A 17,499-nucleotide genomic window follows, 5' to 3' on the forward strand; every position below is an offset into this window, starting at 1 on the left:
CAATTTCTTAACTATCTGACTTTCAGTAGAAATACTTCCAGGGTCAATAAGTAAAATAACAGAAATCCAAAACGAACATTTAATTCTTGAACCCAGCTGTAGAAAGCAAATCACTTCACAATGCTTTTTCAGCATGTCTGATTTGGGGGGGGGGGGGGGTAAACTCTAAATAATAGTGGTGAATCTTTTAATGAAACAATGAATCTAATCAAAGCAGATAGAGTGTTAACTAGAATTCATCTGCCTCACAGGGACTGGGAGGGGTGGGGAGTGGGGTCTTATTGGGGTTCTTCATGGTAAAAAATAAGTATTGGTAAAGGGAAATGTGTTTGATATTTGCATGACTGAGACCTAAACCTGAAAGCTTTGTAACCTTTCCCACAGTGATTCAATAAATAAATAAATTAAAAAAAAATAAATGGTCTTTGAAGCAGTGTCAAGGGGCATGCTTGAGCATAGAGCCAGGAATAACTTCCAAGCACCCCTGGGTGTACCCCTCCTCATCTCCCCCTGAAAAAGAAATTGAATATTGTTGGTCCAGGGAAATGACTCAAAGGGCTAATGCTTGCATATGAGAGACCTGGGTTCATCCCTAAAATTGCACGGTTTTCTCTACACCATGCCAGAAATTAGTTCCAGAACCCCACTGGGTGTGGTTCTAAAAATCCAAAACCAAATCCACCTCCTTTAGCCAACCAGGTGTCTTTGAAACTTGGCCTCTACACTCTTTGTTTTCCATGCCAGCTAGTAAAAATACAGTGAACTGGGAAATTCTCATGTAGTGTTGATACCCTGCTGTGTTCTTTTTCCCCTAAAATATTTCCTTTTTTCCAGGTAGACCTGAGAATTGTTTTTGGATTGACTCAGCTCTATCCTTATAGGACCTGTTGATAAGTCAACAAGGATCCAGCAAGCAGCACAGATAGAAGTTTATGGTCTGGCTCTAGTTCATTGCCAATGTATTACTCAGATTCCCTATCTGACTCAGGATCCTAGGTGACTGTCCCAGGTCATAAGACGTTTGTGCTTCCTGGAGGTGCTTGTAAATGGTTTCCAGATGGTTTGCTCATCTTTGAGATTCTGTATAGATGGGAAATGGGGAAAGAAATGATCAATCAAGACCCCAAATCACACAGTATCACTGTTTATCATAAAAGTTATAACCTTTTATTGGTCCTGTTGATTTTTCATTCCTCATCCCATTACATTCTGGTTCAACCTCTCTGCTTCTATCAGGAATACCTGTTATGTGATTTCTGGTGCACACACACACACACACACACACACACACACACACACACACACACACACACACACACAGAGCTCTCTCTCTCTCTCTCTCTCTCTTTTTGGCTTTTTGGATCACACCTGGCGATGCACAGGGGTTGTTCCTGGCTCTGGCTCTTCACTCAGGAATTACCCCTGGTGGTGCTCAGGGGACCATATGGGAATCGGCCCAAGTTGGCTTCGTGCAAGGCAAATGGCCTACCCACTGTGCTATTGCTCCAGCCCCACACACAGCTCTCTTAACCCTTTCTAGGTTCCTACTGACACCTCTCTCCACTTACACTCTTTTATCAGCCATTCATTGTGCTTTTGTCTTATTTGTGGGTCATTTCCTGTTCTGTACTTTGGGGTTACTTCTGAAAGTGTTCAGGAGACCTTTTAATACTTAGATTAGAATCCTGACTTCCAACATGTAAAGCATGAACTCAGTGACTTGAGTTATCTTCTCCAGCTCCTCAAATATTTTTTGTTGTTGTTGTTGGTTTGTTTGTTTTGGGGGAAGAGTGACGTAGTTAGTGGTTCTCTGGAGTTTCTCTTGGCTCTGCAATCAGGTCTTATTCTTGGTGGTGCTTGTGGGACCATATGGATGCCAGGGGTTGAACCTGAGTCATCCACATGCAAGGCAAATGCCCTACCCACTGATTATCACTCAGGCCCTCAGCCAATCATTTTTAATTGAAAAATATTTGTCAACATCACAGATTCCCCACAGAAGCATTTCTTCTTAATGGTCAAAACTTAAACCATCCCCAATTCTATACAATTTCTGTATGTGGCAACTAAGCTTTATTTAACATAATATTTTGGGGTCTACTTGCATAGGACTTATTTGTGCATGCCAAGGGTATGAACCTAGGGGACCAAATGCAGTACCAGGAAACCCTGATCTTTACAGAGCTGTGTTGTTCAGACTAGCCCTGTGCATCACCTGTAGAGATGTTGTCTTTGAGGATTTGCCAATTTGAAGTGCTTGAATGATGACAATAATAATAACTATCATTCGCTGAGTATCTACAATTCCAGACACTGTATTTAGCATTTTGCTATGTGATTACATTTGATTATCACAACAGGAGGAGGATATCACACTTATTTGACAGATGACGTTACTAAGACCCAAAGAATTAAAGTATTGGATGAGGTCATATGATGAATAAAGAGAAGAACTGGGATAATATTACCAGTGCACTATGTTTTCAGTATTCATTGTTTATTTATTTACTTGTTTGCTTTTCAGAGGTCACATGTCTATGACCTGTCAGGCAAGATCGCAGAACCTTTCTTACTCTAGAGACTGTGTAACAAAATGGGAGGGTTAAATGTGTTGCAGTTATTTTGCAGACAAGAGGGAAGACTATAATACACAGGTAGAAACAGAATTCCATAAATCTAGTTGAAGGCCTGATTAAATTGTACCTTGACAGTTGAATTTCTAGAGTTTAGCCACCAATAAAGGAAAAAATTTTGTCTTTGAGACAGTTTAAATTTGCTTTTTTGGTTTTTTGTTTTGGGGTCACATCAAAAACCTTGTGAAGTTCTTTTAGAAAGAGTACTGCCCCTGATTATATCTGCTGATGGATTATCATTTATTTATTTATTTGTGTTCAGGGCTTACTCCTGGCTCTGCATTCAGGGATCACTCCTGGTGGGCTTGGGGGATCATATGGGGTGCTAGGGATTGAAACCCTGTTGGCCCTATGCAAGGCAAACACCCTACTATTTGTACTATTGCTCCAGTCCCTCAAATTGAGTTTTATTGATTATAGCTTAATTCATAGCAACTCACACTTAAAACACCCTACCCGCACTTTTTTCTTTTTTTTAAAATCTGGGGGATTGGCCACACTCAGCAGCACTCAGAGACTACTTCTGACTCTGTGCTCGGAGGTCTATTGCTCTGACCATACTCAGAGATCATATGCAGTGCCAGGATTATTTGTTTGTTGGGGGGCCATATACACAGCAGTGATCAGGACTTATTCCTGTCTCTGTGCTCAGCGATGTGGTGCCAGGGATCAGAGTTTGGTCTGTTGGTGCAAGGCAAGCACCCGACTCACTGTACCATCGTTCTGGCTCCAAGTGCTGGGATTGAACCAGGGGACTATAGTACCCACTATACTATGTTTCTGATCCCTTTTTTTGTATTTTCTTGAAGTATTTCACAGGACTAGATATTCTCAGAATAAAATTAAGGTTAGGAAATGCTGATTTTGACAGTTGATGGCTGTTAGCCAATGTTCCAGAGAGGATCAAGTATGCATCATGTTGATTAATTTCTTTCCTTTTAAGAACTATTTTTATATCTACGTTTATGTGATAGAAACTCTTAAGTGTTAATATTAAAAATAGCTTGTGGCTTTTAAAATTTTTAAAAATGTATTCCCTTTCTCATTCCTTCTTATTGTTGCTATAACAAGAGGTCATGCACACTTGGTTATGGTGAGTAAACAGTGCTCACTTTGGATTAAACTCTTTAATTGTGTTGCTTATGCATATTTTTGGTTGTGGTGCTTATTGGGGGTCACATATTTTACTTTGGTGGTTGCAAACATTTTAGTTGTGGTGTCCTTTTGGAGGGTAGTGACAAACTCTGTGGTGCACTTAATTTGGGTGGACGGGAGATTATACACTTTTGTTGTGGTACTGAGATTTGGTTGGCACATGTGGGAAAGTGTTGGGGTCTAAACTCTTAGTCTCATGCTTTCAAGGTAGGTGCTTTACCATTGAGTGAGCGAGCCCCAAACACCCTAAAAATTTTACACAGTTTTGCAGTGATTAAAACAACTTTGAAATTTTAAGTGAAAGAAGTGAAAAGGAAAAAAAAGAAGATGCTGCTATAATTTTGACCAGAGAAGAAAAATTATTTTTCTCATGAGAAAGATGATATAAGAAACAAAGAAGAAAATAAAAAGAGGTAAAAGTCCATTTTCTGGAATAGGAAGCACTAACTTTATTATTATTTTTTTTATTAGTGAGACACCATGAGGTACAGTTGTAGACTTACAAATTTTTGTGCTTGGGTTTCAATTATACAATGATCAAATACCCATCCCTCCACCAGTGCCCATTTCCCACCACCATGGATCCCAGTATCCCTCCCACCCCCCACCTCCCATCCCACCCTGCCTCTGTGGCAGGGCATTCCCTTTTGTTCTCTCTCTCCTATTGGGTGTTGTGGTTTGCAAAAGAAGCAATGGGTGACAATCATGTTTGATTTATAGTCTACTTTCAACATGCTTCTCCCATCCTGGGAGGATCCTCGAAAGATCCTTTATTTGGTGCTCCCTTCTCTATCTGAGTTCCCTTTTCCCCTAGCATGTGTGGCTGGCCTCCAAGCCATGGAGTAAAATTTCTGGTACTAATCTCGGCCATTCTTGGGTGTTAGTCTCCTATTTTGTTACTTTATATTTCCTAGATGAATGCAATCTTTCTATGTCTATCCCTCTCTTTCTGACTCATTTCGCCTAACATGATACTTTCCGTGTAGTACCACTTGTATGTAAATTTCATGACTTCATTTTTTCTAACAGCTACATAGTACTCCATTGTGTAAATGTGCCAAAGTTTCTTTAACCAGTCATCTGTTCTCGGGCACTCAGGTTTTTTCCAGATTCTGGCTATTGTAAAGAGTGCTGCAATGAACAAACAAGTACAGATGTCACTTTGACTATACTTTTTTGCCTCTCTGGGATATATTCCCAGGAGTGGTATTGCTGGGTCAAATGGGAGCTCAATTTCTAATTGGAAGCACTAACTTTAACTGGAAGAGAAAAGTATACAGTAACATTTCTGAGACTTTTTCATTTAATGTTGTGTAAGAAAATGTAAAAATAATAATAAGTTGCACAGAGATCTACGGGCTGAGTGGGAAAATAAATGAAATATATGCTCAATACAGAGAAGTATAATGTAAAACTAAATTAATAAGATTTGTAATGTCATTTTGAATGTGCTATAGAAAAAATGGGACCTAGAAAAGATTATAGAACTAAAGGACTGTATTTTGGGGGCTGGAGCGATAGCACAGTGGGTAGGGGATTTGCCTTGCATGCAGTCAACCCGGGTTTGATTCCCAGCATCCTGTGGTCCCCCAAGCACCAACAGGAGTAATTCCTGAGTGCAGAGCTAGGAGTAACCCCTGTGCATCGCCAGGTGTGACCCAAAAAAGCAATAAAATAAAATAAAAATAAAGGACTGTATTTTTGCGGGGGCTTGGGTCACTCAGGGATTGCTCCTGGTGGTACTTAGGGGACCATATGCAGTGCTGGGGAGCCCTGATCAGTCAACACAAAACAAGTACCTTGGCCCCTGTACAGTATCTTTCCACTTTCAGTAGGACTATTCTTTAATGGTGTAAGTCTAATATGACTCAGTTAAATCTGCCTAACACAGCCATCAATATATAATTGGATTGGAGAGATAGTGGGCATAATCATAGAATTTATACAAAAGAACCAAGAGATTTCTGGGTTGATTGGCACCACTAATTGTTGATCTGTAACAAACCTCTCAAGATGTTTTGACTTTGAATTTATTGACCAAGTTTCACCATTCCCTCAGTTTCTCTAGTCAGGCTGGCCAGGATAGAGCCACGTTTTATGTCACAGAGTGTAGATGAATTGGAACCAGCTCTGATTGAGTAAGCAGTCCTACCTGAATCATGAACATCAACAGCTTGGTAATAGGAACTAAACTGGTAATAAGAACACTAATGACTCAGAAGTCATCCCTTAAACAACAGGTCATCTTGGCTGGCAGTAGCAGTAGCAGAGAACTGTGATAGGAATGAAGATGCAGGAACTGAGCAGAACCATAGGCAGAGTGGAACTTCTGGGACCAGGAAAATTCTGGACCAAAGTGGGCTCATTTCTAAGATGACTTGCAGCCATAATAGACTTGCTAGATCATTCCAAGAAAGCATGTCCCTTGGAGAACCCTCTCACCAGAAAATCATTATGCTAATCTTTATCAAAAGAATGTATCTATTCCTTTGATGATACATGTGTTGCCACCTCAGAAGACCTCTCATTAAAAATGAGAGCTATTATTGGGGGCCAAAATTGATAGTATAGCAGGAAGGGCACATGTCTTGCTTGAGGGCACTTACCTGAAAAAGGTTCGATCCCTGGCACTACTTATGGTTCCCTGAGCCCAACAAGAGTGATCTCTGAGTGAAGAGCCAGGAGTAAGCTCTGACCATCACCAAGTGTGGGCTCCTACCTCCGCCAAACAAAACATAAAACATAAACGTGACCTACTGGAGCGATAGCACAGCGGTAGGGCGTTCGCCTTACAAGCAGCCAACATGGCCGACCCGAGTTCGATTCCTCCGCCCCTCTCGGAGAGCCCGGCAAGCTACCGAGAGTATTCGATATGCCAGACACAGTAACAACAAAGTCTCCAATGGAGATGTTACTGGGCCCGCTCAAGCAAATCGACGATCAACGGGAGGGTCTTTTACTCATCTAAATATCAGGAAAAAATGAAGTCAACTTTCTTTCCAATTCATGCACCAAATGACTCAAATCTTGGGCCACTGCATAGGTCTGAGCAGATATCTACTCCCAAACCCTTGTACTGTCCTACTGTAGACAGGAAAAGAGAACAACTGGAAAAGAAAAATGATTGCAGAATCTGGTATTTTTACCATGCTTAAACCATGGTACAACATGGTGAATTCGTTCTGTTCAAGGGGCACCTACTGAAAAATACCATCTTCATTTTCTAGATCAGAAAATTAAAGGGCATAGGGGGACTAGTACCAGGGCACAGAATACTGACCTTGCAAAATTATGGGCCTGAGTTCATATTTCCTGTACGGATATAGGTGCTGAGAGTGATCCTGGCCACAGTGCTGTTTGAGATCCCCAGGGCAGCCACCCCAGTGGGTGTTCACACACCATAAAAGGGGTGTCAAGCCTCGGTGAGTGACACTAATAAGAAAACAACATGTGTGAGTGCCATGTCAAGAAGTGTGACCCTTGGTGAGGATAAGTGCACAGGTAGCCATGAAAGGAGTAAAAGCCTGGGTAAACCTCGGGCCTGTGTGAGCACTGCAACCCAATGTGGGAGTCCTGGTAAGCATCACTCCTAAATATGTGAGCACCACAGGTACATGTGCAACTCCTGTCATCATGACCACAATATCAACAACAATAAAGGAAAGGCAGGGGGAGGGAATAAAAAATATTTTATTTATTTTTGGTTTTTGGGCCACAACTGGAGTGTTCAGAGATTTCTCCTACTCCTCATTCTACACCTAGGGATCACTTGACATAGCTCGGGGGACTCTATGAGGTGCCAGAGATTGAACCCTGGCTTCGCTGCATGCAAGACAAATGCCCTATCCACTGGACTATCTCACCAGACCCTAAAAATTATTACTATTATAACTATTATAAATTATTATTACTATTATATTATTATTACTATTATAACTATTATAAACGTAGGGTACTGATGTTCAGTATTTTGTAAGAACAACATTACAAGACCAGAGAGAGGGAGAGAGAGAGGGAGAGAGAGACAGAGAGAGAGACACACAGAGAGAGAGAGAGAGAGAGAGAGAGAGAGAGAGAGAGAGAACAGAGGTTGTTGTTAAGGTGCTTACCTTGATTATTGTCCTTTCAATGTAGGTTCCATTCTGGGAATCACATGCGATCCTCAGAGCCCAGCCAAGAGTAAGACCTGAGTGAACATCATTAGGAGTGGCCCTAAAACAAAACAAAGCAAAATAAGAATGACATATTTTTTTAAAAAATTGAAGAAAAATAATTTTGAGTAGGCTAGTAGGCGAACTGAAAATGCATAGCTAGTATTTATTCTAGCATTCTATCCACCCTGACTGAAATATTATCATCAATAACAACTAACACTTATTGAGTTATAATTAGGTAGCTATGAACACTTGTCATTGTTTACATATATTATCTTATGTAACCTTCCAACAATTCTGTGCAATAAGTACTATCATTAGCTCCAATACACAGATGAAGATAATAAGTATTGAGTCAGTCCTGTTTCCCATTTCGTAATCTCTTTTTTACGATCCTGGAATTATTAAGTGTTGAGCATTTTTTGTTTACTTCTTTTTTTTTTTTGTAGTTTTGGTCACACCCAGCAGTTGCTCAGTTCAGGGGTCATTCCTGGTGGTGCTTGGGGACCATATGAGGTGCTGAGGATTGAACTAGAGTAGGCTGCATATAGGACAAGCACCTTAAACCCAGTATTATCCTTCCAGCCCAAGTGTACTTTGTTTTGTTTTTTAAAAAATAATCATTCTGTAATTCCCTATTATAGGAGATAAAAATCATCAGCCTCATTTTCTTGTGAAGTTTATATTGTTCTCTTTGGAGAAATAGTACAGAGATTAAAGTGCAAACCTGGCATGTGAATGGCCCCACTTTGATCTCTGGCATCAAATGATCCCCTGAGCATCAGCTATTGCCTCCCTGGGAGCCCCCAAATATTGACCCTGAAGGTCTTGAGTAACACAGGCACCAATAGTTCTGAGAAGCACCACATTCTTGTGTACATGGTATTGGCAAGAAATGCAAAAAGCAGCCCCAGGGCCGCTTTGAGCCTGTTGGGTGTGTCTTCCCAATGTTTACATTCTTTCCTTTTTATTGGCCTTGCCTTCTTACCTATAGAAATTTACCTGCAGGATTAAAAGGAGTCTTAGGTCTTGGTCTTGTCTCATTAGGAGCCAGTGAGCTTGATTAACTCTTCTGCTTCACTTTCCTCTGAAGTTTGTAGAATGAGAACACCTTCCTCTCTCTGTTTTATTGGAGTCTTATGAGGGTCAGATAAAACATTATGTTACGCATTGTTAAGCATATGTATGCTGATATAGATAATATTTATAAAGAGAGTTTTTTCCCCTCACTCCACCCTTATTTTTCTGAATAAAGACATTGCTCATTTTTTTTATGTTTATACTCAAAAGTCTTTCAAATGCTGCAAAAACAGGGTAAAAAGATTTTGTAAGTTTACTTAGAAGAATCAACATAATACCTGAATACTGAACCCTAGGATAACTTACTTAGAGAATCCATGCCTTAATATTTTCTATGGGCCAGAGAACATGGTCTGGGGCCAGAGAAATAGTATAATATGGTCCAGGGGCCAGAGAAATAGCATATTGGTAAGTTCTTGCCTTGCATGGAGCTGATCGGGCTGCCACCTAGCACTGCATATGGTGTCCTGAGCACCACCAGGAGTGGTCCCTGAGCACAAACCCAGGAATAAGTCTGGACCATGGCTGCGTGTGACCCAAGCCCCAATAAACAAACAAACAAACAAACAAATAAACACATACATGAATAAAATGGGAAGTATCTTAAGATCAGTGATACCAACCCTAGAAATTTATCCCAGAAATATAATTACACTTACTCCCTTATGTTCTTAGCAGCATTCTTTTCAATGGCCAAAACATAGAATCAACCCAAGTGCCCAATGCTAGCCTGGATAATAAAGCCGTGGGACATGTGCAAGCTGGAACCTGGCAGCTCTGCTCTTGAAGCCTAGCTGCTCTGCTATCTGCCATCCCTGCTGCTGCGAGTGATGTTCTGACCCCATCACAGCCAGGAGTATATGAGCACTGAAAAGGGATGCAGGTTCCAGCAAACACTACAATTGGGGGGGGGGGGAAATGTGCCAAGGCCAAAAGGTGAGACCATAGGAGCACATGTGTGAGTATTTGCCAGGTATAGACAGGCAGACAGAAATTCTGGTTCAGTAATCCCACCCCAGTTTGTCACCCCTCCCTTCCCAACACCCGGCTTCAGTCAATACGGTTTTCACTCATGCCTTCAGCTGTAGCTTCACTTCAGGCAATGTACCATTTACTCTTCTCTCTTTTGAATTAAGTATGCTCCAGATAACTGTTTTTCAGGTAGACTGAATTTTTCTGAGTAATTTAAGTTTACATTGAGAAGAATGGAGGAGGTAGTACAGAGGATTCCTGTTCTCCTGCTGACAGTTGCTCTTAGCAATTCCTCACATCCCACCCAGGACACCAATGTGTATTTTCTTGGGATGTCTCCTCAGGATCCTTTGAGCTATGTTAGTTTCTCAGATTTTTTTAATCTTTGATGACCTACAGAACAGTCTTCGGGAGTTTCACTCAGGCTGGATGCCTCGTTGTCGGTAGAAATTTGTTCTAATATTTTTCTCATGATTAGGATGGGGCTTGGAGTTTAAGGGAGGAAGATGGTTAGGGGTAAGGTACCATTTTCATCATGTCATAACCTGCATGTGCACTACCAGCATGATTCGTGGCTGTTGTGTTGACCTGGATGATATGGCCAAAGTGGTATTTTGTCAGGTGTCACCTTCGTCAAGCCAGTCTTTGTTCTTTTTCTTCTGTACTCTGAAAGGGCGTCTCCATAGTCACCTTTTCGAGGGTAGCAGGGTCTGGGGACACACTCTGCAGTACTCAGGGCTTGCTTCTGGCTCTGTGCTTGAGGATTACTTCTGGTACTTTTGGGGGTCTTCAGAATACAATTGGAGCCAGCAGCATGCAAGGCAAATACCTAAATCTCTGTTTGATCTCTCCTGCTCCAACCCAGTTTTTCCTTACATAATCTTTACAGATTCAACTACCATTTTTTTTCTCTTTTCTTTTAAATTTCCCCTTCCTTTTTGCTTGTAACATCACACTTTCTCAGTTTATCTCACCATGTTGACTACTTCTCAGTTTCCTGTCAGTCCCTCCTCCTAGCTGATCTCTAATCATCTGGTTTTCTGGTCTTAGATCTAGTTTGTTTGTTTGTTTGTTTGTTTGTGAGCCATACCTGGCGATGCTCATGGGGTAATTCCTAGACTGCACTCAGGAATCATTCCTCCTGGTTCTTGGGGGGACCATATGGGATACTGGGTATTTAGCCTGGGTCAACTGTATACAAGGCAAATGCCCTATCCACGGTGCTGTTGCTCTGACTCCTCCCTGATCTCCTTACCTCCTAAGTTTCTCACTAAGTCATCTCACCTCTTGACTTTGGGGCTGTCTCAGTCACTTTCATGACTGTCAATACTGGCTGAGGTATTCCAGCTGCACATATTTCCTTCTAAAATGTCAACTTTCCCCTGTGGTTTTGGTGGGAAGGGGAGCCTATAAAGGTGCTGAAGGGAACTAGTGGGCCACTTCCTGTGACACTTGGTCAACCCAACTGTTGGGTCAGTGCTCAGGCCATTTTGTGCCAGGGATTCTCTGGGCCACCTCTGCAGTGCTAGTCTCCAGGGCCATACCATCATGCTCAAGAGGTCATATCGACCTGGAACCCAACCCTGGCCTTTAGCTTTGTATGCACCCTGACCCCTATTCTATTTCCCTGGCCCCTTCCTTTTACCTTGTCTTATCCAGAAATTCATCTACCCATCACTCAGTCATCTACCTACCCTCTGCCCTTCTTTCTAGTATTACTCTCTATTCATGTTCTACTAGATATCTCCACTGGGTATTTTACATTCCAAAAACTGACTCCAGGGGTCTGGAGTGATAGCACAGCAGGTAGGGCGTTTGCCTTGCACGAGGCCTGACCCAGGTTCGATTCCCAGTATCCCATATGGTCCCCCGAGCACGGCCAGGAGTAGCCCCTGAGTGCATGAACCAGGAGTGACCCCTGTGCATCACTGGGTGTGACCCAAAAAGCAAAAACAAAAAACAAAAAACAACAGAAAACAAAAACTGACTCCATTTATTTTCTCCTACAACTGGGAGATCTCTTGGTAAGGCTGAAACTCACAGACATGGCTACCAGGACAATGTATGATATTGCTTCATCCCCTGGTTTTGCTCCAAATGGCAAACTATGATTTTTTTTAAAAAAAGAGCTATATTATTCCATTGTGTATCTATGTACAGAACATCTTCTTCCAGTCCTCTCTCACAGGTACTTTGGTTGCTTCAATATCTGAGTTATAGTAAATAATGTGGCAATAAGTACTGGGTGTATTTTTTGTGTGTGTTTGTGTGTTAATGTTTTAATTGTTTTCAGATGGATACCCAAAAGTGGGATTGCTGGATCAGATGGTAGCTCTATTTCTGATTTCTTTTTTTTTTTTCCTTTTTGGGTCACACCTGGCGATGCACAGGGGTTACTCCTTGCTGTGCACTCAGGAATTACCCCTGGTGGTGCTCAGGGGACCATATGGGATGCTGGGAATCAAACTTGGGTCAGTCGCCTGCAAGGTAAACGCCCTACCCACTGTGCTTTTGCTCCAGCCCTTATTTCTGATTTCTTTTTCATTTCTTTTTTTTTTATGTAGAAGAACTGCTATTTATTCAGCCACTGATTAGCTGATTGAATTGGGCATGAACTCCACCTTTCTTTTTTTTTCCATAATTTTATTTATTTTTTTTCTTCTTATATTTATTTATTGAATCACTGTGGGAAAAGTTACTAAGCTTTCAGGTTTAAGTCTCAGTCATACAATGATCAAACACCTTTCCCTTCACCAGTAATCATTTTTCACCACCAAGAACCGCAATATACCCCCCTCCTACCCCTCCCAATGCCTGTGAGGCAGATGATTTCTACTTAATTCTTCTCTACATTGATTACATTCATTCTTTCGACAAAAGATGCACCATTATTGTTTAGAACTCCCCCCCCCCCAATCAGAATTGCTGAAAAGGCATTGTGAAATATTTTGTTTTTTATAGCTGGTTATGAGAATCATATAATGTCACGTGGCCACGATTTTGGATTTCTGCAAAGAGCCAGATAATTACGAGATTGGTTTCTGTGCATCTGGTGTTATGGCTGTGCCGGAGAGCCGCCCCTGGGTGTGTGTGTGTGGGGCAACTCGTGACCTCGGTAGGGCGTGAAGGACGAGCCGGTACCGCCCCCCTTCCCATGAGACTGCAGTTGCCCCATCACCGCTGGCTCATACCTGGCTTTCCAATAAGCTCTGAGGCAGTGGCCACCTTGCTACCAGGGGGGTGAAAGGCGGAAGGGAGAAACACCCTTTCCCTCCCGGGGAGGCATGGTGCCGTAGTTTAATGCATGGTCCATTCACTTTTCTGTCGCAAGCTGCCAGGCTCTGGATTGTCCTTTTGCCTCTGGAGCCATAGCCATGCCAGAGAGCCACTTGTGGGGGGCAACTCATGACCTCAGTAAGGTGTGAAGGACAAGCTGGTACTGCCCCCCCCTTCCCATGAGACTGCAGTTGCCCTGTCACTGCCGGCTTATATCTGTCTTTCCAAAAAGCTCTGAGGCGGCGGCCACCTTGTATGCGGACCAGATGCATTTCTGCCAAAAGCCACTGGGTTTCGAGATTTGTTTCTGAGTCTCTCAGATCATGGCCATTAATCAGCTTGATCCAGAGCCAGAGAGGCTGTTTGTAGGCGGCGACTTGGGGTCTTGTTGGGATGGGGAGGAAAGGACCGATTCCACCCCCATTTGGTGAGGCCCTGTGTGGTCTTGTCACTGCAGGCCTAAACCTGACTGTCCAGTGGCTTTTGGAGGATGGCGGTCACCAGGCCACCAGGGGGAACAGGCCAAGGCACGAAACCTATTCCCACCTGGAGTGGCCCAGCACCAGTAACATACTGCAGGAACAGGATGCATTTCTGCCAAAAGCCTTTGGGTTCTGAGATTCATTTCTGAGTCTCTGGGATCATGGCCATTAAGCAGTTCGATCAGGAACCAGAGAGGCCATGCCTCCAGTTGTATAGCACCTAGCATATTAGTTTTAATGCCATTTCTCAAAAGAAATCTTGACTTTTCAGAGTGTCAGTTCTATTAACCACTCTCTTGGTGCTCTGCACTTCTCCACAGGACTGATCACAATGCTAATATTTTATTATTTTATGTGTCTCAGACCTCCCCCAGGCATTTTATCCTTCATGAAGGCAGGGATTAGATTTTGTTTCCTTCCTATTGCTATACCCAAGCTTCTGGCAGGAGTTAGATTTGTGGGAATAATTCAACAGTTATTTGTCTAATGTCTAAATGACTGAGTAAACAAATGAAGCTTATATATCATCTTAGCATGTGCTTCCATAACTGAATTTCACTGAAATTTTATGTTTTTTGAAATGTTTGGGTTTTGAGGGGACACCTGGCTGTGCATTCAGAGCTTACTCCTGGCTCTTCACTCTTGGTGGGCTTGAGGGACCGTTTGGGATGCTGGGAATTGAACTCAGTTTAGCTATGTGCAAGACTATCTGTTGTACAACAGAAATTTTATTTCTCAAGTTTCTGGTTGCTAGGGAGTTCATGATCAAGAATCTGTCCAATATGATTTCTGGTGAGAATATGCTTGTTGGCTTATAGCAGGCAATATTCATTCTTTATCCTTACATTGGGTGTGTGTGTTGGGGGTGGAGTGGGGGTTGGGTGGGTAGTGGAAAAAGAGAGGGATAAGGAACAGTCAAAGGTATACACTTTTTGTTCACTTTTGTGAGGGGCCCGCACTCATGACCTCATCTAAGTCTACCTCTGAAAGACCCTATTTCTGTTCTTTTGTGTGTATGGGACCTTTTTGGGAGGGTTAACTCCTGGCTCAGGGTTCACTCCTGGCACTGCTTGGGGAATGATATGGGCTGACAGGTAGGGAGGTTATTGGGTACATGCAAGGCAAGCTCCTTACCAGTTGTACTATCTCTTCAATTGCAAGATCCTACCTCTAAATATATCCCATTGAGTATTCATCTATTCCATAGATGAATCTGGGGAAAGCATATGTATTATCACTGGATCATTGCTAACCCTGTGACACATGTTCTGTTTTAGGATGAATGAAAGGAAGTTTAGGAAGTTGAGTTTGTCCATGATCGTCCAGTTAAATATTGATAGAATGCAAGTGTTTTCAAGTCTAGTAATATTTGCCTTAAACAAACAAAGCAACCATTGAGTATCAGCTACCTCACAAAAGAGGCCACCAAGGTTTTATCCTGTTTGGTTTTGAGCCATCTAGAGTGAAGGCAATTGTGAAAGAGTATGAGGTAAGAGTGAAAAGGGGAAGTCAATGAATAGGAATTCATTAAAGCAGAGAGGGGAAAAGCCTCTGAACATCAAGTGGAAAGAAACCGAGAAGAGGATTCTTCTCCCAGAAGATGTTTTATAGGAAACTGGTGTGGAGAGGATTGGGGGCAGATTTGAGAAATATGATGTCAACAGATCATGGAGGAAACGGTTTGACTCATCATCCCTCACCCTCTGGGCCCTGTTCCTAGGTCCCACACCCTGTGGCTGGATCTGACAGGTTTTCAGAGCAGGAAAAAGAACAAACCAGGAGAAGCAGAAAATGAGGCAGCCCACCTTCCACCAAGGCAGTGGGAGTTACAATGATGGCTCTGTTGTACAGATCTTAGAATAAGAACATGCCTCCCACACAAAATTAGTGTGAAGATAAGGCTGAAGTTTTCACTGTCCTCAGCAGCCCAATTAACTCATAATATCCTGAACGTAACAAAAGGCCTCCATTCAGATAACTTTCATAGAGTTTTTTCTGCTGAGACAGGAACCCAGGATAGTGCTAGAGACTGAAGGAGCCCTTTGTGACTTCCTCTGCCCTTGGGGAATTGTCAGTTTGGGGCTGATTTAGATACTCTGGGGCAGCAGCCCCCATATCCTCATCTCTGTTTCTACAGAAAGGGGTAATAGTAGTCACAACACACCCAGTGTGGACCACTCCTGGAACATACCTTCCTTCTTCTGGTTTCTCTTTCTTCTTTTTGCAGCATCAACTTTAACGGGAGGCCAGTTTCTGGCTGCCTGGTTTCTCCCAAGAAGGAAACTCAGGAGCATGGCCTAATGGAGTTGGCATGAAGGTGAAGCCCTGAATTTTGACCATGAAAGAGTCACTGAGCTGAGGAAGTCGCATAACATCTGTGAAATGGAAGAATAAATTACATCCTCTTTGGTTACTTGAGAGGGTTCTCAGGGGATATTAATGACATGTTATGCATATGCTTTGTAAACAGTCATCACAAAATACAGAAATTGTAGAGTTCCTCACAGAGTTGATGAGCTGGGTGTGGCCTTAGAGCACCCCAGTGCTGCTTCAAACTCAGTCTGTCCCAGGATCTCTTGTGAGTACTGCAAGTATGTTAAGTCATATATATAAGTTATTAAGTACATGTTATTCTGTAGGAGGAACAGAGTGTTTGAATGACTTTTCCAGGGTCACAACTGAGATTCAAAACCAGGTCATCAGGTTAGGTTCCAGAACCCATTGTTTACAACCAAACCAAGGTACTTCCTGAATGCTCCGGAACACCTTCTGAATTACTTTTGGGGAGTACTTGGCTGCAATTTATTTGCTTGCCTTAACGGTAAGGTATTACAAGTCAAGGACTACATCTCGTGTTTCTCTCTGTCTCTGTCTTTCTCATGTGTGCACACACTCATGCACACTGCCTAACATTACTTGAAGTTCAGTAAATATTTGTTGAATGAATAATTAAAGAAATGTCCTCTGGGGAGGTTTACAGCAGCGTTTTTTTCCATCATCTCTTCTTGGCCAATGATGCTCATTTCTTCCAACCACTTCCAATAGGGGATTGTTTGGTGTTTCTCAATGTCCTCATTGGTCTCCTTGGCATTTTCTCAACTTAAACAATGACCCATCTACAGTGAACAGCCAGAACATGAATGCTGTAACTTGGAGAAGTCTCAGCAGTTCTAGGTCGAGGAGGAGTCTCCATTTCTACCTCAATGCCTGTCCTGCATATCCAGGACTTTCTCAGAAGTCCATTCCCAGGAGCCCTTTCCCAGTGCCTTTCATGGGAGGAACTGCAAGGGAAAAGGATTGTCTAATGGATTCCTTTCTTTTAATGGAAGAAAATAAGGTTATGGTCCACGAGTGAGTTAGGACAGGAAACGAAACCTTGGGATCTGGAACGCAGAGAATGCCTATTTTGCTTTATAGGCCGACTATGGTGAGTTTTCCTGGAAGACACAAAGCAAAATACGTTGCATCTCCAGCCTCACAAGTTAAACTCTAAAGGGACTATGGGGCTAGTCTGCATTTGAATATGATTAAGAAATTCCTGCATTGGAGTGAACAGAAATGTTTGCAGCATGTCGGTGGGGCTTCTCGAAGCGGGAAAGTACAGACTCTTGATTCTCATCACAGACCCACAAAACAAAACAAAACAGAAGAAAAGAGATCAGATGATCAGATAACCCTGCAATCACAAGCAATCGATGCATTCTCTCTTCCAAACAGGGGTTTTATTTTGAGTTGTTTCGGTGCGAG

Source organism: Sorex fumeus, unplaced genomic scaffold (assembly GCF_029834395.1).
Source record: "Sorex fumeus unplaced genomic scaffold, SorFum_2.1 ptg000013l, whole genome shotgun sequence".
Classification (NCBI taxonomy): domain Eukaryota; kingdom Metazoa; phylum Chordata; class Mammalia; order Eulipotyphla; family Soricidae; genus Sorex; species Sorex fumeus.